Source organism: Ixodes scapularis, unplaced genomic scaffold, assembly GCF_016920785.2.
Source record: "Ixodes scapularis isolate PalLabHiFi unplaced genomic scaffold, ASM1692078v2 PGA_scaffold6__148_contigs__length_123643588, whole genome shotgun sequence".
Lineage (NCBI taxonomy): Eukaryota > Metazoa > Arthropoda > Arachnida > Ixodida > Ixodidae > Ixodes > Ixodes scapularis.
In genome coordinates, this window is record NW_024609881.1 from 16,147,388 (window position 1) to 16,165,715 (window position 18,328).

Genomic DNA, 18,328 nt, shown 5'->3' on the forward strand with positions numbered 1-18,328 from the left:
GCGCCCGCCAAATGCCGATTACGCCCACTGAAACGCGCGTAAATTCGTCGAGAATATACCCTATGTCGGTCGGCCTTAATTTTTTTCCCGGGTTCCGTCGGACGTAACGCTAGACACTACGTTTCATTAAACGTTCAGTTGAAGTTGGGCACTCGTCCTGTCCATTCCTCCCTTTGTCTATTTTTTGCGCGCTGCTAACAGTTTGTATTCACGAACCAACTCGCCTGCATCGCTACATTGATCCATTACAACCTAAAAGAGCGCAAAAATTAGACGAAGGACGCGTGAGAGGAATGTACACGACAAGCGCTGACTTACACCCGGATTTTTATTAGGAAGAAACATGAAACCCTCGAACCACCAAAACACAAAACACCGCCAATCTAATCAATGGGTTCACAATCTTGCTTCGTAACGACACATGTAAGCAATCTCGCTGCCAAACACGGCAACGGACGGCGATCTGACACACATACCCTCCTCGTACCGTGACACTCGTCCACTACTCGTTTACCTGCGAGTCTCCTATTAGTTTTAATTATTCCGTTTATTGCTTCAGACGGGCAGGCGGGCGCGACGTTTTCACGGCTTCAGGTGACGCTACTCGGGCGCAAAAGCGAGAAAAGCCCACGTTGAAGCAGTCAACCATTTCGTCGTTTACCCTGAGACTGGAGGGTTTTTTGAAGAGCAGAAGTAACAGAAAAAACAGACAGGTCTCAAACTCAGCTATACGTTTATTTCAACAACTTCCTCTTTTATAGTTCGTTTCCGTCGTCAACAACCAATCACATACGACTTGTCCTTTGCACCGTGACTTGTTGACGACGGAAACGAACTATAAAAGAGGAAGTTGTTGAAATAAACGTATAGCTGAGTTTGAGACCTGTCTGTTTTTTCTGTTAATTCTGCTCTTCAAAAAAAAAACCCAGTCTCAGGGTAAACGACGAAATGGTTGACTTCCACCAGCTAGCCTGTACTTTGACTCTTTTCTCGTTGAAGCAGTGTTACGGCCGTAAGCAGGGCCTTGCGAAGTTTATGTCAAAGCTATCACCTCGCACCTAACGATTCAGTCTCAGTACCTGTTTCTTGACCAGTGAAGTCTTCGAACATGAAATGAACTTCACTTTCACGCGGGGCTGTTGTTGCTGAAAATAACGCAACACGAGCGGTGGATCAAGGAACACAGCTAAAACTCAAGCCCTTGAATCGAGCGGTGGATCGCGCCCTCTGGTCAGCGAGAAAAAAGGGTGAAAAAGGCCCCGGTCCTCTAACCAAAGGACACAAAGCCAATGATTGCCAAACACTTCCTTTGCTTTCCCTTCTGCAATACTCATACTGACACTCTGGGACTCTGGCGACTAGCGACGGTCGCGAGAGCGAGCGACCACCGACGTTCACACTGCGGGCGCCTTTTGGTACCCGCCGTCGATTCAGTGCACCCCGCCAGAGGATCGCGTTTCGCTGCGTTTCCATTTTCGTTGTGTCACAGCTGTGCATGCCGCCGTCGTTGCCGTATGAAGAAGACTGGTTATGTGTAACTGGGTCCTTCGGAACCGAACAGAGAAGCACAATCGCTACATCGGCGAGCCCTCGCTCGAGCTACGACCGGCTTTTCGCACCGCAAAAATTAACTACACAGTGCGGGGGAGTTCCAACTCCGTCAAAACATAGCCCCAGCCTTTCGAGCAAGGCGCGAAAACGGCAACACTTACCATTACCGCAATAAAAAGAGGTAAAGCCAGTAAAGCTATGAGAGGACGACGTGCGTGAGAAGCAGCGGACGAAATGCCTCTGTTTGCGAAAGCATCTCACAGATGACGCTTCAATCGGCCAAGACGGCTCTGGAAAGCTATAGATTAAACAAAAGAGTTATTGCCAAAGAAAGCATTTATGACAATTCTAGGGGAAGCTCATTGCTGTTTGAGGCAAGAACGGGTGTTCTGCGAACCAGAACATACAGGGTGAAGTACCAGGAAATTGATACAGTGTGCACTGCTTGTGGAGAGGAGAACGAGACGGCTGAGCACTTGATACTCTACTGTAAAGGGCTTCACCCTATGCCTACCGAAGACAACATAGATTTAATAAAGTCATTGGGTTTTAGAGACAGCGAAGGGAGAGTGGATTTCAAGACTGTAGAGATTACCAAGCAAAGATTAAGTGAATGGTGGCAGAAATCAAGAGAAAACTAGGTATTTTCTTATCCACTGATGGCAAGGGGGTTTCATAGCCTCACTTTCTTTGCACTGCGGAGTGAATATAGATTTCACATTTAAATATTCTAAGCTTAAATGGTAAAACAAAATGGCTAGGTGGCGTAAGCTACCGCCCGATCCAAAGGGCTCAGCCGTATTCATCCATCCATCCATCCTGTTTTCTCGTTAGTTTCGGTTTCGGTCTGGCGGTTTGCTGCACAGTACCGCCACACCGTTTCTCACGTGCTCCGCTCAATTTGGGTACGATTCCAGGTTGTTAGTGGACTGCTTTTTTAAACTCAGGCTAGGCTCGCTCGGTTGTTTGGTTGTATAATGCTTTTGTTGATCGTGAATAAAGATGTTTCTTCACCAGCTGGCTCCGCATTTTTGTTGTTGTGGCGTCATCCTTGAAGGTAATAAAGCATATGAACTCTACGTAACAAAGTAAGCGATATCTGAGAAGAGAAGACGGCACATACAAAGAATCTAATCTGCATGGGCATTCAGAGACACGGGGAAGCAGGCGCGTCAAGATTGTGCCAGGCTGTGTGACGACAGCTTTTAACAGCCCTAAGAAGGTGCTTTGTCAGGGTTAACGAGCTCCCCAGTGATACACGCGCAGTTCGAAAAAGCGGTGGCCCGAGCGGCATGAGCTCTCAGCGTAGTGCATATAGCAATTTCCGTCCAAAGTGCACTACGTAGTCCATATAGCATCGCTAAAAAAATGCTTTGTTGTGCACTATTTTAAAGTGAAATTCACACACTAATTCTAGATCACTAGTCAGTGAGAGGCTAAGAACATAGGGCAAGGGAAAGGAGGAAGAAAGCTGGCGGAATGCTGAAGAGGAGAGAAAAAAACCTCTCCCCTCCAGCATCGTGTCGGCTTTCTCCTCTGCGTATTTCTTTGCGCTATGTTCTTAGCCTGTAACTGTGAGCATGATCGTGCCATTCATTACTGCAAACAAAGGTAACTGTTCAAGAAATACTTTATTGCAGAGCAAATGTTATACATGACTTTTTTCAATGTCTGCACCAGACGTGCAGTCTGGCTTCGCATCTTGGCCAGCACTAGTCCAAATAGTGAGCGGGATCTGCAGAAAAAAATCAATTCCATAAGCATTAATAATAAAAACAGGTAATATGAGAAACTTACAATCATGTCGAACATCTGCGGCCTTTGACTGCAGCTTTTTCAGTTTCTCTCCAGTGTGGCGCAGCCATACTTTGATGATGGTCTCCACGTCAGCTTTGTTTGCGCACTCAACATTTGATTTCACTGCTCCTAAAACATTGGTTTGTGATGACAGTCACAGCAGAAAGCTAAGATGGTGTAGAAAAAAATCACAATTTAAGTTCGTGCGAGGAAGATACCCTTGCTACCGAGTCTACTTTCGCACAGTTGAAAAGCTCGAAGCATTCGTTTACGCGCCTGCATCTTTCCCGTCGAAATGCCGTTCATTGCTTTCCGCCATTTAGAAGAATTCATTTAAAAACACACTAACCTTTGTCTCCTGCCTTGCATTGCTGCCATCATCAATTTGGATGGAAAAGCGCGGATATACGGACTTGCAACGCTGACTAACAACTCAGTGATATATCTCTTCTTCCTCAAATCGTCATCATCTTCTCCTTCGCCGTTAATGAGAACATTTTAAATTTTTAAACACAAGAAACCAAATAGCCAATAAACATTATTAAATGAAATTTCGCGCCCCCCAAAATGGCAGCGCGTAGCCCCGCTGCCATTTTTTTTTTTCCATCGGGCACAAGTTGGGTGGACTCGGCTCGGCGCCCCCTCCCAAGTGGCGCCCCGGGCACTTGTAACCCCCCCCCCCCCCCCCCCCCCCCCCCCCCCCCCCTTCTAGTTACGCCACTGACACTGACTCTGCTGTGACGCCGACTTCGACGCCCGCGAAGCTCTATAATTATCTTTTGTACCCTTTAATTTTTGGCACAAGTTCGCCTCATTAAAGCTTTATTTCTTCCTGTTTATTTATCGTCTTTTTGGTCACCACCCGTGACAATATAGATGTTGTCCAATCCTGAGGATCTCGTCGGAAAAATTGCCTGAGCGGCATCATGCAGCAGACGACACGGCGACGTCACACCATTCAAGTGACCCGCTCCGGCCAACCCGAAAAGCCCATCTCCGCTGCGAGCAAAAATCGTCTGCTTCAAACGCCATTGCCTTGGAAATTGCCTTCTCAAAATTTGCACACGCATCCGATATTATTAAAACTTTGATAAAGTGTTTAGCGCTTTACTAACTTCACGACAGGCTAGTTTTGAAAAATGTGAACAAGCCGTTAGTTTTTTAATCAGCCGTGTTATGTCGACCTCCGTGTATTCTCCCATAGGGCGGGCGGCGTGCCTCCTGGAACCCTGAGTACCACGTGACTCGCGCCGAGCCGCTCTGTCGGCCTTGTTGTCGGAAAAACACGGGGTTCAAAGGATTGCGCTACTCTGCGTAGTGCTCTAGTCCGACGGGCGTCGGAGGAAGTGAAGTGATAATAGTTTCGTTTCGTTCCTGAATTAAAACGTGCCTTAAAGGGACAATGAAGGCACTTTCGGACATCTGTTTGGCGATTGAACTGGGTTCCAGGCACGTCTCAGGCCACGTTGCCCAAATTTCAGCCGAAACCGACGCTTGTGTGCCGCGCAAATCAATTAAACAGTCGCGGCAATAATCGTACAGAGATCGACTGGGGCGACGCCCCAAGAGTTGCGGGAGAAGCCAGGAGAAGCGGAGCTCACGTGACTGATGCGGGGCCAAGGAGCGCGACGTCACAAGAGACGCGTCAGCGATTGGTCGAAACGAGAAACGTGCCCTCGGTCACGTTTTAGTTCGCGATTTTTAGAAATACTGTTCTAATTTCCGCTTGAATAACCATCAAAAGTAGAAATCGGATCGGAAATGATTACTAAACCGTAAATAAAGCAGCATCATTGTTTTTTTCTTTGCTACGCTGGACGCGAAACCGGCAACGAGCAACTATGGGCCAACAAAATAAAATTAAAAAAGAACACGGTACTGACGGCACTCGAAAGATTTTGCAAAATGGTAGCTGTAGATGGCTGTTCTATCGGTCGACTGAAGAGTGAAGAGTCAAGACCAGTATTCGTTCGGGCGACACTAGTTTTCACGTGTGGGTAGCTGTTCGTGTTCTTTGACGACAAAAAGGGGACGTCCGCGGAGGAACCGGATCCCGGAACGGCGGGATCGCTGCCGCTTTCCCTTCGGCACCTCCCCCGCGTCCGTCCTTCGGCATGCGGGCCGCTCGTTGCCGGCTGGGCGGTCTCCGTTGGGTGATGGCAGAGGCCGCCACACACGTACTCCCGTTCCGTTGGTGTTCGGTCACTGAACGGAAGCTCGAACTCGCCCGCGAGAGCAGCATTCGTCCATGTTGACAGAGTCGGCGCAACGACCGCGCTGCTATAACCCACCGCGGTAACCAGAGTCTCGATCTCCTAAATACTACCGATACCGACTATTCACACTTGACGTCACTCCCTACGTCACCTCCGTTTTCGGAGGCCCAGAAACGAGACTGGAGATGGTTCAGTTTCGGTTTCTTTACTTCTTTTGTCGGCACATAAATACACGTCATAAATGTCTACAAAAAATTGGGCGGCATGCTATGTTCCCAAGAAGCATTAAAACACCATTTAAAAAAATTAAATAAAATCGTCTTCATTGTCCCTTTAAACACCGTTTTGAAAGAAATCAAATTAAGATTGGACAGAAACTAATTGATAATATAATAAATCAAGAATATTCATAATAAAGTTCACAACTTTGTTTGAACAAAATAAAATTCTAAAATCAGGAAATATTTGTAAATGTAACCACGGCCGACTCAGTGTTGCAATTTTTTGGCGGTCGCCTAGTGCCTAGTGCCTAGTCGCTGTGTTTTGGATAGCTTCGTTTGTTCAGATCTTTCTTCTGGGGTAAATTTCAAGCACTTCAAGGAGCAAAGGAGAACGCCGATACGGATGGACTGGTTTTGACTCTGTGCAAGCCAGCGGTAAGTACCGATCTCGACAAAGGGAAGATCGGGGAACTACTGGCAGCTATTGGAACTACCGCGTGGGTCAAAGGGATCGACGGCCGTTTGAAGGGACGGCATAAATAGGGTAGGCGAGCGACGAAACAAGCGACGGCGACCCGCTTCGCTGTCGCTCGGTCAGTCGCGCGACGAGGCAAACCGTATGAAAGTGACGGGAGCAAGCGACCGAGGCGATGAGCGACGTTTTCTAAAACGTAGCATGTAAAATACCGTCCGACGGCACCCTTGCAGAGCGTTCAAGTGCCGTCGACGGCACTCCGCTCACGCCTTCAAGTGCCGTCCGAATGTCTCGTGTAAAGTGAATTGTCAAAACGAGTTTTTCGAAGCTGTAGCCTATTAACTTTACGTCAAGGTTTTGAGTTACGTCCGACGGAAATAAGTTACGGCCTGTGTAATCTACGGAACCTTATTGAATGCGTCGCTTTGTGGCCGAAACACGACGTAAACACAAAAAAAAAAAAAAAACATTATAAATTACTTCTGCGTTAAGTCCGATGCAGCATTCGTTAAATTAGTTAAAATCACGGCTCCATCTATACACCAACTCATGTTTACAAACAAACCGGAGCGCCCGGAGCGCCCCTAGCGGACGCCACCGGCGCCGCGCATGCGCGATGGGGGTGTGGGCAAAAAGCTCGCCGTCGCCCATAAACAAACCATTGAAATGCGGTGTTGTCGGCGTTGGTGTGAGTCCCCCTGCCCTTTTTCGCGTTCGAATTGTTGATTCTACGTCTTTCTGGCGATGTCTGACTATCTTGAGCGGCGTCAGCGAAACTACCGAGGCTCGTTACACCGCAAAACTTCGCGTGAATAATGTGACATGTCGCGATTCCTTCCGCGTGGATGCCGCAGTATGTACGCTAAAGCCTGATTCGCACGATGAGATTTGGCTCGCAATTTTCAGTCGCGACGCCGCTCGGACTGCAAAAGCTTGAACCGTAGTGGAGATGGTGACGTCGATACTGAAAATCGCAAGCAGAATCGGACCAAGTGAATTAGGCATAACCATCGGTGATGGTCACTGGTAACAATGATCAACATCTCCTTGTATCTACTGTTTACATTGAGCCTGCTTACTAACCTTCAAATTTAAGTCTTTTGAGGCCTGCACTTACGTCTTATCGTAAGTACCGGGCCATCATTTGGTCTACGGGCCGGCGTCGACTAAGAGAGCAGACGACAAGCAGAAACGTTTGAAAGAGCAGACGACAGTTCGAACAATCGGGCGGCCGTTTGAACTTGAAGACGCACTGAACGTAGTCCGCAGGTGGTCCGCACAACTTGACGGTTTTCTGTTTATGTTGGAACAAAACAAATAAATCTGATGACCACAAGTATCCGTGAATTCAACCCAAAGTGCTTCCCGCCCAAGCAATCCATGTCCGACGGCGTCTGCTTTTCCCTTTTCACGGCACATATCCAGATTCTCGGACGAACCGAGCACGTGAAAACTGACGTTCAAACCTTTCTCGACACTTTTGGTACGGCCACAGTCGCGGCGTTTTGACGAGAAGGCAGGTTTTTGTCTGGTTCCTTTCAAAACAACGCAGGAATACACGTCTGGCATGGGGACTTCTGCCCACAGCCCCAGACCGGAAGTGCGACCGACGCGCCACCACCGCGCCGTGACGTAACAGAGATGAGTTCGTGTATATACAGGTTTGTTGAGGGGGTTGGCGTTTGTTCCTCGTATGTAGAGGCTGCGTATGCCCGTCACATACGCTTTTTTATTTTTATCTTTTAGCAATTTTTTTTAAGGAGATTTTTTTTTTTTTTATATATGAAACCACTTCTTAGATGCGACGCACAAAAGAAAAGAAAAACATTAATAAAATGGAAACCGGAGCATGCATGCTGCGAGCCTGAGGTATCATTGTTGGGGTGTTGGTTTGTGGTTCGTAGGACAAATTGAGGGCCCATCGTCTCGTCTAAAGTGTCTAAAGCCATGAGCCATGATCTAGAAAAACCGTGTTGCTCATATGTTTAGACAGTTTTGGTGCTAGTACGCCTTCACTTGACTTGTCTCAGCTCTAGACGAGAAAGTTAGCCAGTGCAGTAGAATCGCTAACCTGGGGTCTTCGTGCACCATGCAGTAGTAATTACACGAACCCGTGCCGATACCACGACCTACGCCGGTACGAAACACATCCAGGTCGAAATGGGCAGCGGGTGGGGGTAAATTCATTTTTTATTTCGAGTTCCGTCGGACGTAACTCGAAACCTTGAGGTAAAGTTACGTCGGACTTAACTTTAACTTTTATTTCGAGTTCAGTACGTAACTTTAATTTTCATATTGGGCTACGCCGGACGTTACTTGAATCCTTGACGTAAATTTACGTGGGACGTAACTTTAATTTTTATTTCGGGTTCCATCGGACGTAACGCTAGACACTGCATTCTTTTTTTACGATTAACACTGGAAAACAACAACAACAAAAAAACCCGAAGGTTGTTGACGAAACTTTGCTGAACAAAAGGGTATGGGACTACCTTTCCGGAGGTGTATAGGGGACAGTGTGGCTTGCGTTGCTGGCTGGATGCCGCGAAGCGGCGTGTATGACTGGGTCAAGTGGGTTAATAGTTTTGTAATTAGCAGCCGCATTCTGTCGCCGCCAAGCGGCGTGAATGCAGGCGGGGGGGTGGGTTAACGAGCTCTCCTGTGATACACGTGTCGTCTGACTTTCCTTTGGACGGCACTGCAGACACAGCCTTTCTAGAAATTTCTAGAAGTCCGAAAACCGAGCGATTCAGCAAGCGACTGTGAGAAATCTTCGTTGCTCTTCACCGACTCCTGTCGCTTTTTCTGTTGCTCGCTAAATCGCTCGCATACGCTTTAGCCTTTACTGTGGCGCTTATTTGGACCAAATGAAGTATGTCAACAAAGTACTTAGAATCTGCACACTATCACGCAAGACATTTTCTTTTTAATTATTATTTGAGTATATAATGGTGTCTCCAAGCGGTGTTTGGGCCTAAAAAAATTCAGTTGAGGGCCATTAGACTTTCCACTATGTCTTTTGGTGGTACATTTATCATGCTCAAATTTGGTCTGTGAAGGTTCTAGCGAACAAAGCTGTAAAATTCTTATGCGCCGAGGAAAAACCGTCCAGTTGATGCTCTTTTTCACAGATGCCTCAACATAAAGCAAAGAAATGGAAGTTCCTTTCAGATGAGCACCTAAAAGCAAATCCAGCAGATCAAGTGTGTGGTACCATGATTCAGTGACAGTGCTAACCAGGTGATTCTAACCTTTTTGCTCCCTGTACTTTGGCAAAAAGATTATTTTTTTAGCTTAGCTAAAATCTACACCCACGAAGTTTGAATATAATTAAAGCCCTACCTAAAGACAGCTTTGTGAAAACTTTAATTGCAGCCAGTTCAATGGATTATTTATACAAATATTGTTAAGCTGCTGAGCACATACCTTTCACACTATTATTTCGCACAACCATTTTTTTTTTCTCGGGAAGAACAAGTAGGGCAGATCACTGTCGGGGTGCAGTGATCACTGATGTTATTGCTGTGCCAAACTGGCCCAAGGGCTAATCCTGATACATCCTGTTACATTTTGCTGAAATATGGGTAATCTTTGCCAAGCCTGCGCCAAAGGACCAATTTCGGTCTCCTTTCACAACCGAAACTAAACTGAGTACCGTAATTGAGCATGCGTGAGCTAAGTGGTGCAAGCGGCTGCCCGACACAAATTACGCTGCATTAGTCATCCATTCAGTCTTGCATGGTGTTTCCTGCCGTCTTTCGTTTCCTGCTCTCATCGTCTCGTGGGTCTCGTCTCACGTCTTTTTTAAATTTTTGTAACGACAGAGGCAAGCGTGTGCGGACGCTCCGACGCTAGCGTGCCGGGTACCAGCCATGCTGTCGTGTGGCTGGTACCCGGCACGCTAGCGTGAAACCACGTTTTTGCGCGGCACGAGCTACTTTGTGAGCTGAAGCACTTGCTCCTGAAAGCATCGGCCGTGGGAAAACTATATTTGGTCCCTGCCTACCAGTCACCGTGGTTGCATGACGTCGGGTGTTGCCTTCTCCACGTCACTGCAGATATGGCACTTTCTAAACTGAAAAGTACGGACCGCCGCAAGATCATCAACATTTCTGTCCTTGCTTAAATCATACGCTACTTCAAAAATCCCTTTTTAACCCAAAGACTGCTGTGTCGAAGTATTGATTACCTAGGTTTCTCTCGGTGGGCTTTCTTTTGAGAGGGACGCTGGTATGTGAAAAGTTTGCCGCGAAAGAAAGTTGGTGAAGAGAAGTGAGCTAAAGCAAAAAAGGCAATGTCTGCACGCTGAACCCGCACAGCGCGCTTGTTTGTCTCGAGTTCAGTCGTTGCACAATGCACTCCAAGAACTTTTGGACCCTGACTCGCAATGTCGTGCATCGATGTGCCCAGGTTCTTTGTTTCTGTGTGTTCAGCTTGTACCTTGCCTGCCGGCCTGGCAAGCACATGCCGCTGGACTGGACTGTGTTTTGTCGTATTCTGGACCGTTACATTTTGCGTACAATTTTGGAAACCAGTTGGCAAGGGAGCGGGGTGGCATGGCTTCGGTTTCGATAGAACAGTAGTCTCTGCTCGCGTGACAAAGCGCGTGCAACTGCAAGCTGCCGAAGTTGCCCTCACATGCATGCGAACGTGATTGCACGACAGAGGCACCAGCCGGGACGCTTGCAATCTATTGCTTTTTATTTGCTTGCTTTTGACGAAAATCTGGCACGTCGGGAACCAGTAAAACGGTGGCAAGCGTTTTTTTTTTGGAATTGCTCGGCAATGCCTACAGCATGGGCGTACCAACCGGGGGAACAAGGGTGGCGCTTGCCCCTCCCCCAGTTCTCAGGGGGGGGGGGGGGGGGGGGGCAAGGCATGTGTTCTGCCCCCCCTGAAACAGCCGCCACTGGGCAGGACAAACACTGGCTGGCGGCGCACAAGAGATACCAAGGGCACCGCCCTCCGGTCCGGGAGGGGAGGGGAGGGAAGGGAAGGGAAGGGAAGGGAAGGGAAGGGAAGGGGGGAGGAGGGAGGGAGGGAGGGAGGGCAGGCAGTGGAGTCGGGGAGTCTGGTTTGCCCCCCCCACTCAAAAACAAGTAGGTACGCCACTGGCCTACAGCACTGTACACTTGTGGGATATCTCAATGTCTTTTTGGAGACATTGAAAGTGGACATTCATTAATTGCCGAAGGCAAACCGAGGCTTGCAGCAGCCTTGCAGAAAATTTCGAAAAGCAAAAGAAAAAGCACCCGCTAGTCGTACTGGACCTTTTTCTTGTGTACAGTTTCGCAGTGCACTGCAGTAGTTACGTGTTTCATCACTCAAATACTGCTTCCCTTTATTATATTATATAACTAGTAAACTTTTTGCTTTGATAATTTTACTGCTAAGCGGGTCATTTTCAAATAAATATAATATGTGCAGTTTGGTTCTTATTTATCTATAGCGGGTACATATATATGTATCATTTAACTGAAGCATTGCAAAATGTGTCATGTCATTGGCATTTCAGTTAACATGTTCAAGACTTCCAGGTGGTCCAACTTGACCATAATTTGTTTATTGCGGCGAGCAAAGTGCCCTTAATTTGTCGAGCACTTAAAATTAATATTTTTATTTTTCTAAGAATATCTGCTCCAAAAGCCACTTTTTGCTGCCCTGAAACACTGTTTTGACCACTCCAAAAGCCACTTACTGCTCCAAAACACTGTTTTGCCTGCTCCAAAAGCCACTTTTGCTGCTCCAAAACACTTTTTTGGCTGCTCCACAATGGCTTAGGCCAATCACATCACTGAATGATGTTAGTGTGGATTAGGGCTCTTGTATATAAGCTCCAATGAGCGCATTCAGTAGCGGCTCCTTCAGCTCCGAACGGAGTAAGTCGAGTCGGAGTCCTTGGAGCGCCTACTGAACGACAAGAAAAACGCGGCTTCTCAGCTGCTTCTACGGAATTTCCGCTTCCGCCCCTGCCAGACGGTCTCCGAATAAAATGGAGGCAGACGATGCCGAGCGTTATCGCTTTTATTTGACGCCGGTAACGAAGAAATCTTGACAAGGTCGTTAAAGAGAAAGCGAGTGACTGTAAACATCAGCGCTGCTGTTCGAGGTTATCCAATGCCATTGAGCTCTTCGCAGGGCAGTGCAAAGGCTGCTTCTGTTATAAAAACCGAGAAAAACGTTGTCAGCACACGCAAAATATGGAGCTCAGTGAACCTCTGCCACCGGTTGCGATACTTTGGTACGGCCATGTGTTTGTTCTGCCCTTCGTTACAAACTTCCTATAAAATGTATTTGTATACACACGGGAAGTTTAACCTCACTCGGTGATCAAGGTTTTGTCCGCTGAAGCGAGCGTCAGCCAACTTACACCCCAATTTAGCTACGCAAACAGACCATTAATTGGGATCACGCTCTGCATGAGTGTCCAACCGGCTACCAAAGTCACGTTCATTGCCTGCCTTGCTCTGTTCAGTGCGGACAGGACTATCGTCGATATTCTCCCACTTTCTGTGCAACGTACGGCGATTAAGACACAGCTACAAATGAACCATTTACGTTGTTTATTAGCATATTCAAACCAAACAAAATATGGTCCAATGCATTGTCCGAAAAGAGCCTTACCTGGAAAAGAAATTCAAACGCGTTAGTCGTCTTACCTTGGGCACTTTTCACTAATAAAAGCGAGCAAACCGCACACCTGCAACTAAACCAACGCAGCTTATCCCGCCATTTCTTTTTCTCTTTTAGCATTGGAATTAGAATTTTGTCAGCGATCCGGAGTTACGTCATGCTGCGCTCCTTTCACTCCTCATGCACCGTCTTTAGAGACGGTGCATGAGGGCCTGACTGAAAACGTGCACCGGAAGTCGGTTTTTGCCGTCTAGTGGAAGGAGCGCTGACTCCTGGAGCTGCTACTGAACGTGTCTTTTGGGAGCAGAGTTGTTCCATCTTAAAATTCAAAGTTATGCGGGAAAGTCACTCTTTACGTGTGCAGGTGCCGTGCTTCGACGAATGCGGCTGGTGCTTTGAGCTCATTCTTTTCATTATCACTCTGACGACCACGTCGCACTTGATTATGTACTTGCAGGAAATATTTCGCCGAAGTACTATTTACAAAATGAGCCAGGCAACACGACACACAAAGAAACTTTCAAGTAGGTATACTTTTTGGTGACAAATTTAGTTTTATGAACAAGCACGGCTATGCATCGTTGGTTTTGAGCTCTGTTGATGCCAATTAATTGTCGCAATATCCATACTAATCCCACCTGCAGGTATCAAATGTAGGGGTGCGACATTGAGCATATTGAATGCTAGCAAATTTGCAATTTAGTGGTAACAACGAACTGTGATTCGAATATATAAATATGTTACTGATCATCCGCTTTAAAATAAAAAAGTTAAGTGCCGGTAATCCAGTACCATAGCCTCCTCTACACGGAGGAAGCCTGGCGCGTCGCGTGAAAAGACGGCCGCCGTAAATGGGAAAGGAGGGGCGGAGAAACGGGAGCGGAGAGAACCTTGCCCGCTAGCGCCACAAAAGAGCGAGCGGCCAAACGCAGAAACAATCTTTTTTTTTTTTTTTTTCTCTTTTCTTGTTGCTATCGTGGAGAGGAGAAACTCAACGTCCACCCTTTCCCGTTTCTCCCTGCGCCCTTTCGAATCGCCGGGCCCGTTTCTCCCGGAGTACGAAAACGACGGTGACGAAAACACAAAAACAAGCGTGGTTCGGGGAGCGGCCGCTCATGACCCAAGCGCTCGCTGTCTAGGTCTGCCCTTTCTGCTCTGCGCTACCATATTGGTCACCGTTCGGCGCGCTCCTCCTCTCCTTTTTCCTGCGGCCGCGCGCTCTATGGCTCCGTCGTCGATGTGCCAGGCTTTCTCCGTATAGAGGAGGCTATGCCAGTACTTAAAAAAAAGCTTTGGTTGCCTAGTTTATTTTATTAAAGCATCGGGTAAATTATGAACGCTAAGAAAAAAGCTTTCCCATCAGTTCAAAGAAAACATATTTAGTGCAGTAATTAGCTGGAATACCAAGGTTCTGTAATGTAATACCACGCACAGCCCTCATACTAGGACTTGACTTTTTGTATGTGGCGAGTTATCTTTTCCCGCAAAAAAAATCAATTTACTTTGGTTTTGTAATGGAATTAATCAGTACCTGAAAGAGTGATTTACCGTTCACAATTTGAGTTGCAAGTTCGATAATTCTGGCATACATACCCGAAAATATTTTGTCTCGAAATAAAGCAGGAAATAAAAACATGTACTCATGATCATACATTTATTAATATGCTGCTAAACAAAGGTTACAGGCTAATAATGCAGTTTTGGCAAAGAACTCTTGTTCCATGAACCCTTGCATTGCAAGTGACTTAAGTTGCTAGCTCGCTTGTTCCTTTGACTTTCAAAGCAGGAGGCACAGCGTGTGGCTATTTCTATTTTTAATGAATTATTATCATATTAGCAGTTTACAGAATTGGCATGCGAAAATTCTGAGGACGTCAGGTATGAATATTCATTAACTATAGAAATCATGCAACGAAATTTTGTTTGTCTTGTACAGTTTATGTTAACGACATTTTTTGTCCGAAGTGTACTGATTGCAGAAACAGTTTTAAATATGAAGAAACATCCAGCATCAAGTAGGATTTGATGCAGAAGGTCCCTCAATTCTTCCTAATTGAAAAAAGAATGATGGACAAAAAATAGATGAGTAGAGAAGTCAGAACATGACAAGTAAGCGGAGATCACAGCTTCACTCGCCAGCCTAAAAAAAAAGGTATATCTTGCAGTTCCTTTTTTTTTATGCTCTGATATACCTTAGTAAGGTAGTCTGTTTGGTGCCGAGATAAGCAATTTGGACAGTACTAACAAACTCAAAAACATTATTTATTGCTTTACAGTAGTGTATATCCCTACATACTGAAGGAATTCCAAAACTGCATTTTCCACTAGCTGTGTACAAAATTTCTTGGTACAATGGCACAAACAATTTTGATACGATAGCATCGCAGCCCCATATGTTGAGTTTTCATTAGTTTCACACTCTAATGAATGTAGTCTTACCAAATATGAGTGTCCTGAAGATATTTCTAAGTCCAATTAAAATTCCACTTGTCAGTGAAAACCAGGTCTGAACAGTATCGCGATACAAATGTATTGCATACCTGCCAACTCTTCCGAAGTTTTCGTAAAATGTACGAATTGGAACTAATTTTACGATTTTACGAATCTTGCTTCAAATCTTACGAAATATATATATATATATATATATATATATATATTTTTTTTTTTTTTATTTGTTTTGTTGTTGTTTTTGTAACTCCGTTGTTGGCGGTATCTTGCACCGCCACAAGAGAGCGATAGGTACCGTCCACAGCAGCGTCGTGGTTTTTACTATCCGTCTATCCAGTGGCCACGGATTGAAAAGCAATCCAAAGCTCAAAGCCTTTGTTCGTGTGTTCGGTGGTGCACACGTGCACGTTGGTTCGGCGTGTTCAGACGTTGTTGGGCCTCGTTGTTTTGGCCAGTTTGAGGCGAGAAGTATGGCGTCTGTGTTTGTTGCACGTGTAACTGTAGCATTCTCCTGGTCACTGTGGCTTCGCGACGCAATGCCGAACTCGAAACCTCAAAAGAGGTACTTTCAGGTGTTCCTGAAGTCCTACACGTCGAAATTTTCTTGCTTCGTGCCGCCCAAAAAGCGAGAGAAGTTTGGATTGTGTAGCACGTGCACGTGTGATGTACGCACGTGTGATGTAAGCGTTTCGCACGCTGGCCAGGCTGACATTAAAGGGGCACTGACACATCAAAATCATATTTTTTTTTATTATCCGAAACGGTCGAAAACGATGCCGGGACATTACCCTCAAAATTTGAAATTTGGGAATTCAGTATTCGTGAAGTAAAAAAACAATTTCCAAATGCCGAATTCGAAGTTCCCGCGCGATCGGCGCCGGTGCCTTGACGTCAAAAATTGCGGAGACCTGAGAGTCCCCTTTCCTGTCACCACTCCCTGCTGTTGCCATGGCGACCCAAAGCGAGGAGGAAAGGAGCGAGCGCCGGCTAGCGCCGGCGTTGCTGCGGACCGGTTTTGAGCGGTGTCGCCTGTTTTCCGTTGGAGGATACAAATCCAGGAGACGGCACCACAACGAACTCCCGATTTTTGGTATTTCAAAAAGAAGGGCCGTAGTGCGTTCGTAATTGCGTTAAAAAACATGTTTTAGGATTGCCGTCATTAAATGTTATAAAGATGCCGCCTACAAAGCTTCTAAATTTCCTGATTTTTGACGTCACCGATCAAAAGAAGCGAGGAGGCGAGGGGCGGGAAAATCAAACGCCAAAAATAAAAAGGCGCGCGAGCGCGCGGGAAAATTTTTTTTCGCGATGCGGTTTTTTTTGCGTGTCTATGGCTGCAACTTGCGTCGTTTTAGACAATAAAAATAAATACGACCTTTGGGGTGTCAGTGCCCCTTTAAGCTGCACATTGCTTCGCGTAACCCCCCCCCCCCCCCCCCCCCCCGCTGCAGCCGCGACTTTTATGAATTTGAAAGTCCACAGGTTAGCAGGTATGGTATTGTGATAGTATCTTAGAGATACTTTCGAGTATCTGTACCTCTGTATCGAGATACATTTGTAAAATGTATTTCTATCTCAGTAGTGAAATACATTTACAACATATCATTTGTACCGCGATACTTTGCCTGACTTGGGCATCTCTTTACATCTGTTGCCTTTTTAAGATAAATTTAAAGGATAAAAGCATCTGTTTGGTGCAACTTGCTTTGGAATTTATAATATGAACCTGCCCTATAACATAATCCATCTCAATCACCAACAATAAGAAAAATAAAATTGTGTTTTAAAGAGGGTTACTTGCAAGAATAACAAAATCAGCTCCTCTCACAAAGCCCTCCACTCTTTCCAATTTAGCAGAATGAATGCTCGAAAGGAGTTGAGTGGAGAAAAAGTACAGCCCTGTTGTCCAATCTCCCTACACTATGGGTGACTCAGAGGCTCATAATGTGACAGTTTGAAATGCACCCTCACGGCAAAACTGGGTTCATTTCGGGCAGACGCCTTTTGTCAAGCATGGTATGCAGTCTTTACCGTTCTGTAACTATGTGGTTCAATGGGGGCGACATGTTTTTTTAGCGGAACCAATGGATAGATGAAGAGTTTGAGGTAATGGGTAGTGCATAAATTGGCACAAAAAGAGGGGCACAAGCATAAATTACCTTTCGCATTCGCCACAAACTGCACCCTCTCCACGTAGCATTGTTTGGGAACAAGTGTATTTCTATAAGTACAGTATCTGTATTCCGGAATACTTTTTCGCCGTTATTGCGGAAGTATCTCAGGGATATCCCGTTGCATAAAAGGCAAATGTATCTCAATATCTGTATTTTGGCCTTAAAACACTGTAGCTCAGTATTTGTATTCCCAAATACTTTTTGGAGTATCTCTGCCCAGCCCTGGTAAAAACATGGTAGCACTAATTCCGAGCGTTGCGAATATTTTGTGTAAAGCAAGGTTGATTCTGGTCTTTCCAAAACAAAGATGAGTGCAAACAGTCTTCCAGTGACAAGCGGCCACCTGTGCCAAGTGTTCCTATGACAAGAATATCTAGATCGAGGAGGCCGTTGTGACCAGTTGTAACAAGTTTTCCAGTGACGAGTTGAATTGTGACGAGGGACCCAGTTCGAGGGGAAAACAAACAAACAACTCAGGCTCTCTGACGGGGAGCCAATCTAGGATGTCTAGTCCAAGCCATGTGTAAGGCCACGACAACTAGCTGCAACGATCAGGCTCTGTGCAGTTTCCATTTCAACTTTGTAGCTCTTTTAAACACTCATCTATCAATTCTTGGACCATACGTTCGGGAATTGCAACATCTGCCTTGTCCCCTGCTCGCGTAAGACCAGGTGCAGTGATGCGGAGGCAGCATCCTCCAAAGTTGATATCTCTCCATTGCAGACTACTATACCAGCCGTTTCTGCAAACGCTTTTAAAAGTTCCTACTAGTAGCGTGTTCGAGAAATAAACTACTTTTCGGGAACAAACTG

At 46.1% G+C, this 18,328-nt stretch overlaps 1 protein-coding gene across 2 annotated transcripts in view; it reads left to right on the forward strand.

Moving 5' to 3' along the window:
• The first annotated feature begins 6,037 nt into the window (after positions 1-6,037).
• The window catches only part of LOC115327012 (gastrula zinc finger protein XlCGF7.1), a 48,102-nt gene continuing 35,811 nt past the window's right edge, over positions 6,038-18,328 (forward strand). The window contains exons 1-2 of one of the 2 annotated variants that reach the window (XM_042286086.1): positions 6,038-6,220; positions 13,351-13,417. The gene's annotated coding sequence lies outside the window, so the exon portion shown is untranslated. The remainder of the gene's footprint in view (positions 6,221-13,350; positions 13,418-18,328) is intronic. The other variant, XM_029987936.4, reaches the window with a different exon arrangement.